General features: G+C 38.4%; 1 protein-coding gene across 1 annotated transcript in view; it reads right to left on the bottom strand.

The window, feature by feature from the left end:
• Nucleotides 1–12,031, bottom strand: part of ZCCHC24 (zinc finger CCHC-type containing 24) — a 106,125-nt gene that overhangs the window by 77,001 nt on the left and 17,093 nt on the right. The gene's annotated exons all lie outside the window — the stretch shown is intronic.

The following is a 12,031-nucleotide window of genomic DNA, read 5'->3' as shown; positions in this document are numbered from 1 at the left end:
ACAGCCATACTAGCTGTACCCACTGATACTGGATATATTCTTCCTCAAGCACCTATAGAGGAGACCATTGTATTATTTACTTATATATGTCAGTATCTAAAAAGACTCCAACCAAAACTTTCCAGTAGTTTCAAGTTAATACCACTAATTTGTAGTTTTGTAGTGTCTCCTACCTTCTATTTAAATAAATGCAATAGAGTATGAAAGGAAATAATTTATCACAAACCAACCATAAAATTACAGTTAAGACTTGCTGCTTAGGAGACTTCTGTAAACAACAGCAGCAAGAGAGATGACTTTTTTTAAAGTTTAACAGGAGTGTTAGCAGTGGCTGAAAAGTCAGGCTGTTATTAATAAGCATAGCTTTCACTGCAGAACAGCAGAAATAGCAATAGATGCAGTAACTCTGTCAGTGCTGTACATGGTGCTATGCCAACAGCTCCTGGATGACTGAAAGAGCTCATCATATTTGCTAAGGCTGATAGCTGCTGGCATAAAATACCCACCTTTATAACCTACTTTATCCTTCTTCTCCCTCCCAGTGCAGGACATCTGGCTCCCAGGCCTCGAGTGCCAAGCTATCTAGTCAGACAGCCCTGTCTTCTATGGGTGTGAAGAAAGTGAGGAGACTCTAAGGATCATTTGTGTCTGGGTCACACAGGGAAAGGGGGATTGACAAGAAGCTTTTGGTCATGTTTTAGAAGATCAGATGAGTCTAGGATAAGGAATCTAGCAAAATTACAAAACGGTAAAAAGCTGAGAGGGCAGTGTGATTACAGATACTGGAGAAAAGCTGAAAGAAAAAAAAGCTGGAGAAAAACATGGAAGTCAGGCTTTGATACTCCACTGCAAGCCACCTCAAGAAAACTCCATATAACATTGAGACAGGTCTATCCCCTCTTGAGGGCTTCACCTACACATTTGAGGACCACATGATATCACACAGGATACAACTGTGTAATATACTTACATGAGCTAAATAATTGATAGAAGTTTTGAGTCACTAGTGCAAAAATGACTAGCATGCTGTAAAACCACAGTGTGGTTAGGTTCATTTGTGTAACAGCACTCTGTGCTCGTCGGGAGATATGGATACCACCTTTCCTGAGAAGGGTACATGCCTGTGGCAGGTGATATGCAGGTAAATATGTATTGCCCATCACACACCTCAGGATAGGGATGAAGCCCTTTATTTATACAAGTAATTCTTTTTGAGGAAACTGGACAATTCATGGGCTTGATTTGATTTTCCTCTTTCTCATGTTTTGTGCAAACACTTTGACCAGTAGTAAGTGGAGTACAAAAACCACTGCAACCATTTTGGAGCTGGTTTGTCCTCACATAAAATGTACAGATAATCTGGCCTTGGGACAGGTGACATAACAGGAGGACTTTTTTCATGATTTTGGAGAAAACTTATGAAGGCGGCAGTGAGGTTTGTCTTTATATTCTAATCTATTGAATCTCCTTAGCTAGAGTTTACATAAGTCTGTTTTAATTAGCAGAGCTCCAACTTGCTGTAGAAGAAATAGAAAAAAGAGGAAATACAAAATACAGGTCTGGAATGACTAATACTACATTTTGTTTTTTAAAACTATTTAAATCAAAGCCACCTTTCTATTAAATGATGACTCCTCTTTGATCTTCTAGGAAAGCCTTCTTGTTTGCCGTTTATTTGGAAGAAGCCTTTCTCTTCCCCACTTTTTGCTCTTCTAATTTTTTCAGCTCTGTAATCAGGAATAAGAGAAACATGACTTCTATATAAAATCATCTCAGAAGCTGTCTCTGCTCTCATGAAGCCTTCCCAGGGTCTTCACTCCTTACACTGTAGGACTGACAGGGCAGTGTTTGGGAGGGCAGAATGTGCACCTGGGCTGGGTGTTCCTGGCTGCCAGGTGCTGTGGGCAGCCTGGCTCAGCTGCAAGTATTCATTTGCCTGGGCTGTTGCAGAGTTTTAACTATAGTTGCACACCTGCAATGTGGTTTAAAATTAGAAATTGACTTGAAACCAGTATTTTGTATGTGAAACCTTTGAGCCTGGGAAATGTTCAGGGTTACTCTGAACTCATTTCCAAGATTATACCTTGAGACTGTGTTGAAAACCAGCTGAAATGTGTTATTGCTCTCCAAAATGAAAAGAAAAAAAAACTATTATTTACAGGGTTCAATAATACAGAAGATCTCAGAAGGTGCTGCTGTACTCCTATGAACATTTCTACACAGCCAGAGTTAGAAACAAAGAGTAGCAAGTTTCCTGTGGAAAATCAGGCAGAAATCTGGATAAACTAGTTATCAACATTATGTCATTTCCAAAATGTCTGCTGTTGCTGCTAAAATTCCCAAATGTTTCAATTTAAGTGCCTGTATATAGGCTTTATTGCTTTAGCTAATAATTTGGCACTGACCAGACTCTGAAATAAAAGGCTTATTCATTGTTTTCTCCAATTACTATACAAACATTTTAGCTTTCCTGCCAAATGAAGGACATTTGGAAAAAAAGTCTTAAAACCTTTTTTCTCTTTTTTTTTTTTTTGTCTTAAAAAAATAAGCTTCTACAAACCTGCAAAACGCCTCTTTAAATAACAATGTTCTATCAGAAACATGACTGATAAGTTATAGTATAAAATATAAAATGTTAAGGAAAGAAGTCTACACTAAGTTTACACCAAGCCTCATGTCTATGAAGCTGACATTCCCTGTATCAGCAGAGTCCTGTGTTCCTGATCCATGCAGTGATGCCTCTCCTGCTTCTATCTCTCTCTCTCTCTCTCTCTTAGGCAGTCTGCAGGATATCTACAGTCCTACCAGGCACAGAGGACAACAGTTATCTGAGAAACTCTGCTCACATCTCCTAGTAGACCTTTTTATAGCTATGGAAAGAGACATATCCAAATATGTAAGGCTCCTTCTATGTTTATTGATATAAGCCAGATAGAGTAGAATACCACCAGTATTTGTGCTATAGCAGGGAAATGGAATAGGGATGAACTTCCATTCAGTATCTTAATTTCTTGAGGGAAGTGATGCAATGGGAGGGACAGCAGGACTGCGTGGTACATGCTGACAGCAGGAAAATGAGAGGGGGCCCCTGGGTTGGATTTGTGCCCTCACAATCTACTGACTGTCCTGGGACAACCAGGAAAGCAAGGAGGGGCTGAGCTGCACTGCTGACTCTTGCCAGCAGAAACTGCTGATCTGCCTTCAGCCATTTGCTCTTGTTCACTGCTTTTGCTGTTTGCCAGCTTCCTCCTCTGGACAGGAACTTCAAAGGAAAAGGGAGGGAGAGAAACAGCAGCTGACACCCCTGACAGTCACTTTCTCCTCAACAGCCAGAGCATTTCCCATTTCCATGACACCATCCCAGCCTCTGCTCAGACCTTGAAGGCCTCCTCTAATTGGGCATGTAGTTTATCAGAAAACATACTTTCATTTTTGAGAAACAGGGAAACAAGGTTCTGTTAAAACTGAGAAAGGGAGCTGAAATATTTATGCATTTGGCAGACGTGAAAATTTTTTGGAATTTCAAACCAGAAACACAAAGAAATAAATTTTCATTTTGGGTAAATTAGGCTTTTGAAGCATTTCCAAACAAATTCTTGCAAAACAAATTCAAGCCATTGCAAAGTGTAATGCTTCCACTTCAGGTTGTGCTTCAACTTTTGCTTTTTCAGCTGAACAACTTGTTGAAACATATTTTCCTGGAGAAAATTCTTTTGGAAAAAAAAGTTATTTGATTCATTTTTTAAATATAGATTAAAGGAAGCTACCTTTTTACAAAAAGTGTTTGTGCAGGGACATTTTGACAGGTGGTAAGTTTAGGGAGGCCTTTTTATGTATTCGATATTGCAATAAATGCCTGTTTGCTTCTACTTTTATGCTTTTATTGAAAACCATAGTGAGGAAGGATTATGGTAGATATTAGTGCTGGGAGACAGATCTTGAAGAACACTCTTGAAGAGGGATCATTTATTGCAGATTTATGAAAATTTGGTTAATTTTCACAAATAACCCCATTATTAAATTTGATGGGGACATTGGGAAGGCACCAAGTCCAATGTCCTGCTCAAAGAAGGACCAACACTGAGTTCAGGTCAGATTTACTAGGATTTTGTCCAATCAGATCTTGAACACTTCCAAGCATTAATGGAAATTCCACAACCTATATTTCACACTAAAACAAAATACTTTTATGAAGTGAGAAAAAATTACTCGCTTAATTTTCCATTATTCACCTCTTATCAGTGCAAATGAGGAATTGATAAACTAGTGTGATTTAACCTGGTAGCTCTCTCTTTACCTTATCTATAAATCAGCTGGTGGAGGGCTGGAAACCAGTGTTACTTTCCTCCTCAAAAGGAATGCTCTCAGTACTAATTTCAAAGATAAACACGTAGTTATGGTTTATCAGGATTTTTACTAGAAACTAAGCAAATACTAAATTGTTAGTAAACAGAGTTCAAATTTAGCGTGATAGCTACGTTCAGTCTACTTAAAATGAGTTTTATAAAAGTCTCTCAGTGACTTGCACAGGATTTGGACCTGGTTCATTGTGCATGGATTTTAAATATAAATCATGCATGTTTAAGATAGTGAATTGTAATATTAGCATGCAGATATGCAACAGCAGAAATGCAAGGCTGTGAGGTGCTTTGGGATGTTCTCCTCACTTGTCCCTGGACAAGATCCTGTCCCTGGACAGGATCACCAGTGCAAATCTTGGTTTATGTTCACCTGCACTGTTCTGAAAGTCCTCCAATGATCAAGAGCACTCTACTTCAAGGCCTCACAGTTAGAGCAGCATAGCTGAAGGCCACTACTGGACTCACCAGCTGTGGCTGTGGAAAACAAACTGTGCCCTTCATCTGAGGCTTTCTACATATTTGCAAATTTTTAATGTGACTTTTTGTGGGAACAAACAACACTGGTTCTTCAGCCTTTCAACACAAGTCATGTTTCAGAGATCTCAAACTGATTTTGCTCCTCTCCACTTTACCCTGAATTTCTGTGCCCAACGTGGAGCCAGAGGAGGCTTTTTCAGTGCTAAAACCTTACTCAGTTTAAATACTGGGTATCCTTATGGTTTTGCAATTAAACAGTATTCTTTTCCTGATATCTATCTTGTTGCTAGTTACCAGTTGGCTTGAAATTATCTAGATAGTGAAGATGCAAATGAGATTCAAAGGCAAATAAAAAGTAGTTGGAAAACCTCAATGAAATGCAATCCCATTCTGTGGTGGATGATCCATCCTGTCACACAGCCCATTGGTAACTGTCACACAGGACCTGGGACTGCACTCCAAGGCCACTGCAAAGACCAAGCAAGCAAGCATTGCTGTTAGAGTATTTGCCTTTATCACCTCTGTCTGCATTGCAGACATCCCAGAGGGATGAAAAAACCCATCTGAACTCATATTAGTATATAAAGATTGAAGCACAGCAATAACAGCTTAGTCATGGGCCTGAAGGAGGAGCTTGGGTTTGGCTGGACTTCCAGACTTTTGGGAATGTAATGTCACGTAGTGTGCTAGACAGGAAAGGGGCACAGACACAGTTTACTAGGTATTTTCTGTTTTCTTTTTCACTATCCAACTGTTCTTACTTTGGTATGTTAGGGTACAGTATCTTCTTTTCAAGCACACAGTTTATCAAATAATTGGACATAAATGCCCCATACTCTAGACACAGCTTTAACACAAGAACTTTGGGAACATGCTCTCAAAACAGGGCTCTTGGGATCCCCTCTACTCAGGTACAGCTGTCTGAGTTACTTGCCTCTGATAAATGGTTTGAAACCATGACATGCACAGCTTATTGAGAATTTCCAAAAGAGTGCACAATGGGTATTTTTTGATCTTTCAGACTCTTAAATAGCTTACATTTTCAGCAGTAAGATGGATGTGACCAATTTATAGCCCACTATACTTTGGTTACAAGATTTCTGCAAGTCTTCATAATAAAAGTAGAAATTATCTGAAAAAATATATTCAGCTAATCTCAGAAATACTGAGAAAATTTGGCACAGCTAAGTTCAAGTATATGAGAACAAAAAATAACAGCCTGCAATAAATTCTGTAGTATATTTAACATCATGGAGTTGTCAAAGTGGCTCCATGTGACCAAAAAAAAAATCTAAGCCAAGACCAAATTATCTACAATAGTTTAATGCAGGTTCTCAATGAAAAAAATTGGAATAAATGAAATCAGCATGTTGTGCATAAAGAGGACTCTTCAGAGCCTCACATTCATCCAGTATCTTGTAATGTGGAATTTTAGTATGTGCAGAAGTATTTGCAGAATGAACACCTAGAAGCTACAATTCCTTATAGAACTATGTATAGGTGAAGAAATGTGCATACCTAAATGCATTTCAAAGCTAGTGAATGAAGGGGCTAGACATACAGACTTTTTTCTGGAGTGCCACACATAATTTGAAAGTAATTACGTATAGCAGAGATTTAACACCTTTTCCCTCTTGTAATACAGGCTAACAGGTTCTGTCTCAGCACTGATCTTACTAACACCCCTAACTTACCAGATGTAAGTTTAGCTGTTGTTTTCTTTTCTTATGTGGTCCATATTTTCATCTTTACCTCTGCATGAAGAATGCTAATTTTGGTGGTTCAAATACTGCTTTGTTTATATCAGGGATACTTCAGTAACTCTAGGCCAACAGAATAAGAGCATAAATAGGAGAGGCCTGTACAGCACCAGATTAAATGCCACCCAATATACTCTGTTCAAAAACCATGGTGGAACCTGAAAAATTGAGCCCATACAGGGTATCAGATGCCTCCAAAATGGGGAGACTAACCCCCTCATCCTGTAACTGAGTAACAATAATGGTATTTTACTCAGTTCAACAGAGAAAAGACACATGTATTTGGATGCTGTCACACAATATCCAAAAACCTACTACAAAATGTAAAATGTAGCAACTGTCAAAAACATTTTCAGAGTGAATGTTAGGCTTTTCTACGGTCTGTGATCACCTTTAACTCCAGAGCTCTTTGAAATCTCATCTTTACTTTAAAGGGAAGATAAAATTCTAAGAAGTTTGTGTTTGTTTTGCTTTTTTAAAAAATTAAGATTTTGGAGCTAAAAACCAGAAAGTTAAATATTTTCCAGCTTTGTAGAGATGCTAGTTTGTTCCTCACTGCCATCTTAGTCAGCCTTTGGTACGTGGAGAAATCACAGCTGTGAATTCCTTAAATGTTATGCACCTTTGAGATCTTTGCACAACCATAAGGCACAAGTCAAATCAGATGAATGTTTCAGGCATGAGAGCTGCTCCAATCCTGCAGCCAAATAGCTGCCTGCTGAGGCAGCCCCAGTGCCCAAGACCCACTGGATCTGACCACAGGGAGGGACAGCTTCAGGGCAGCGTGATCTGGCGGACCAAGCTATGGACCAAGAAGAAAGGACTAAACGCAGCTTGACACTGATTTCTTCCACATCCTGCATGAAACCACAAAAGCAAATCTATGCAAACTCAAGCAGCCACAGCAATTACCTACTGCTCCTATTGACTTGAATTTCTGCTCTCAAGGCACTTCAGTTTTACAGGATCTGCTTCAAAGATCCCTGTTGGCAGTGGAAAGACTCCCGCTGTTGGCCACATTAATATGGACCATGCCATGCATTTCAGCCACAGGTTTAAACAGGCAGTGCAGAAAGAGACTAACAGCTTCCCATTACATACATGTCTGCAGCAGTGTCTGTACTCCTGTGAGCAGGTACATGGCATTTTCCTCTGTAAGTACAACGTAAAACTGGGAAACACACTGTGCAACATTCCCGTCTCCCAGAAACCGGGGGCGGTGCATGGGAATTTGACTGCAGAACAGTGATATTTGCCCATTTTCTTTCCCCACCATACCAGCATGAACTAAGGGTTCCTTGCCTGTGCAGAAATTCACAGGAATTGTCAGAAAGGTTTTTCAATTAGCTTGGCACTGGCACAGTATTTGATTACAGTTAGGGCAAAGACACCAGTAGATGGAACTGGTGCTTGGCAGAAACACCAGGTAGAGCAGTTTGAAAATTCTGAATACAGAGATGCTTTGCTGGAGCTCCAAGCTTGGGCTTCTGTTGCTGCTTAGTAAACTAACAACTGGAATGACATAAGCAAAAAATGAGGTCCAGGATTTGTGTATTTACTTTCCTAAGTAGATTTCTGAAAAATGGCAAAGGTTTATTCACTCAGCAACATCTTAGAATGTGAAGTAGGTGCTTTATTTACAAGTGTCTACTTAGACTGCATTTAGACATAGACACCATACCCCTTTATTCTATACTTTTTGCAAATTAAACTTCTATGATATGTCTGAGTTTAGGTTGATGACATCATGGAAGAGAAATCATGTCAATAACATTCCTAACAATTCAAAGGAGCAAGATTCATTTTGTATAGGCCACACTTGGTACAAAGGAACTCACTGTTTATATTTTATAGGATTTAAAAATATAGTGAAAATGGGTGAAAAGAGACAATGTAACTTTTTTTAAAAGATCTTCTAATAACTTCTACACCTGCTATATCAAAAAATGTCATATAGAATCATATATCTTTAGCATTACTGGTCCAGAACTCATTGGGGTTTTTTCCTGGTAGGGGGAATACCAGGCATAGGTACAGTACCTTTGGGTACACAAATAAGTATACAAGTTTTGACAGATCTATATACATATATATATATTCATATATCATGCAATCAACCACTTGTAAACCAGATAGGAAAAGTACTCTCATTCTTTACCTTCCTTGCAATTTAAAGAGAAACATCTTGTTTATTTTTTATGGCACTGTCAATGATCATTTAAGAGCAGTGCTATATTAAGAACACTGCTTTTAACCTTTATTCTCTATTCTCTTCATTCAAGTCAATGAGAATTCCTTATGTGCAAGAACATCAGAGAGGTATGAGTAGGATGTTATTGTCTAAGCCACTGAAACTCACAAATTAGTTTTGGAAAAAAATGTAGGTATGCTATAAAGATGATACTAAAGATTAGTGCTGGGTTTTTTATAGACATAATTATTGAACAAACAGCTTTTTGCAAATGTAGACAAATTGGAAATGATGAATCGCAATCATAACACTGCTCTTATTTCTGGTAGTTTCCTAAACAGAAAAGAACACTTTCCATCACCATGTATGACACAAACTACATGGTAAAATAACAGAAGTCTGCTAAATCCCATTTCAATTTTCAGATAGTTGAAGACACAATATTAGACAAATTGCAGATACAAGAGGTATTTAAAAATTAAAGATAGCAGTTTTTGTTTATAACTATTTAACCTTAAGGAATATGATCGTCACTTAAGATATAAATCTGAGCTGATACATGCATTTTCATCAACTTTTACAGCAACAGAAAAAGGACATATATTTTCAGTGGTAGTAACAGGCAGAATTAAGGGAGGATATTAAGTCCTAAAGTTGTTACACAATTTCTTTGCTATGCAGAAAAAACTTCATAGAACACTCCATTTCAAAATGTGTTTCTTATTAGGCAGTTTCATAAAAACAAAAGAAAAATACTGTATGATTTACTGATATGCATTTTGCTCAGATCAGATTAGTTTATCTCTTTTCTCTGTCCAGGTTTTAGTACTTTAAAAACACACAGCTACAGACCTTTTTTTTGGTAGGATTTCCTAAACAACTTTTATTTGTGACAGCACTAGCAAAACTAAGTATCAAAACCTAAGACAGTAAGCAGTATTGCATACAATGTTCAAACTAAGAAATCAGTTCTTGTCAAAAGCAGTGGTAACAAATGGGGACTTTATGACAAAAGCCTGATCCTGCCAGTGCTGCTCCCTTCTTGTGCACAATGTTTTCAATGTTTTGAACATAACTTGTGTACACAGGGTCATCCTCTTTAGAACTGTCCTCAAACTCAGATAACATAAGGAAAGTGTGTATGTTTCTGCGAATGCCTAACTCTGCTTTTTCTCAAGAAAGCACTTGCTGATTAAACTAGAAAGCACTTGCCTGTGCTAGAAGAAATCTCCAGTTAAACAGAATCAATTTCGTATCACCTGTCCCTTAACTAACATAAACAGAAACATGCACACAGAGCAGAAGGCACTGTCAAGCTCTGCTCTGGGATGCCACATGTAGTCATGCATGAGGAAGGAATGAAAAGCACAAGGGAACAGCCTTGAGAAGGCCAGGCTGTATACTTTGTGTGAAGAAACTCAGAAAACCTGGCTTGGTTAGTCCTACAGAATGAATGCTGAGAGAGGATGTGATTGAATGCTGAGAGAGGATATGATTGCAGTCTATTAATACATCCTGAGATAAACACCAGGGAGGGATAAGAGCTATTTCAGTGGAGGACAATGTTGGCAGGAGAACAAATGACTGTAAAGTGGCCATGAGTTACTCTCATCCTAGCAATTGGAAGATTTCTAGTTAGGAGAGGACTGAGGTTCTGGAGCAGCTTTCCACACTAGCAGTAGCAAAGGCAAAATACTGAAATGCTTCCCAAGTAAAACCTGATCAGTTTTCAAAAGGGGCTATGTGATATGGCTGCCTGTAACCATAGACTGCATGTGGTGAGCGAGCAGATGTTTCCCTCTCCTGTGTTCCTTTACTCATTCCTCCCAAACTCACACAACAGTCACAGAGTATGCCAGTAGGAAGTCTTTCCACTTCCTCGTTCAGAGAGAAATTGAAGACTTTACAAATTAGGTATGTAAAAAAAATTATGCAGGATGTGCAATTTAAGAGAATTAGTGTTCCTACACACAATCCTTAATTGTTCATATCTCCTGGATTTCTTGTGTCTTCAGTTTTCACTAACATGTTTAATGCTTAGTGCCTCAAATCATAAAAATAGCTAAGAAATAAATAATGCATTACTGCTCCAACACTGACACATTCACTTGGTCTGTGTGAGCTGCAGCTTGCACATGCTGATTGTCAAGAGACCTTTTGCATTCATTTGGTTTCTCACACAGCATGGCAAAGCACAGCTATCCACCCCCACTCTGCCACATATTTAGTAATTGGTGTTTCAATCCTCTTGTTAAGTAATGTATTTTATTACGTGGTTCTATCCTTACATTCTTCTGCAACATGCTAAATTAAGTAGATTAAACACTTAAGTAAAGAAACCAGAGTACTTTTGATCTCCTAGCAAAGAAAATTTCATAGTTTTTTCCTAAAGAAAATTATTACTCAACCTAGACCAAAATAAGAAGTAAAAATATTTTCAAGTGCTACACCCAAGACTGCAAACATACTTTAATTCCATAGCTTTCATTAGAATTAATGAAAGACATACAGTGAAAGTGATAAAGTTAGTCTATGCATAGCAGCAAGAGGAATACACTCAAAGCTCATCTGATTTAGACTTGATTTCATGCTCTCCTTCCTCTGCTGGCAGATGTTTTTCTGCCTGTGTTTTGGTTTATAAATGTCTGACATCCTCAACAGCAAATTAACTGTAGTTAATTTTTATGCAGATTAATTCTGCTGAAAGTCACACAATAAGAGGCTAGGAGGTTAAAGTCATAATGAAGTGGATGATGGTGATGTCCACATCTGTGTTTTTAGAGTATTGGCAGCATTTTAATTTCCTTGGGACTTTACATAGGATGTTGTTGAAATTGTGCAAGTTTAAGCCAGCAACACAACTGCATCCAGCTGAAACCAGAAAATTAAGAAACCTGGTTCCCTCTGCTTGGGGGCTTCAGGGGAAAAAATTATAGATTGGTAAGTGCTTTTAGTGCACACTGGTTTATATCCCTTTTTGAAGGAAATAAATATTGCCAGCTTTGCCACTACAGAAAAGTCCTAGGAGCCAAAGACCATCACATTTTGCGAAGTACAGCAAACCTCTTCTGTAGGACAAAAACAGACTTTGCGCCCAAAATACCTTGAGCCTTTGTTACGGCAACACTGATCCAAAGTTCTCTCTGAATGTAACAATTTCTTCTCCTTTAGGTTATGTAACTTGTTACATTAAGTGCCATTGCCAAACTGACTATACACAGTGCTGCCCCATAGAAAATTAC

The sequence above is a fragment of the Onychostruthus taczanowskii genome, unplaced genomic scaffold, assembly GCF_017590055.1.
Source record: "Onychostruthus taczanowskii isolate IOZ18803 unplaced genomic scaffold, ASM1759005v1 scaffold22, whole genome shotgun sequence".
Lineage (NCBI taxonomy): Eukaryota > Metazoa > Chordata > Aves > Passeriformes > Passeridae > Onychostruthus > Onychostruthus taczanowskii.
Note: the sequence above shows the minus strand (reverse complement) of the source record. Positions and strands in the feature narration are given on the sequence as shown.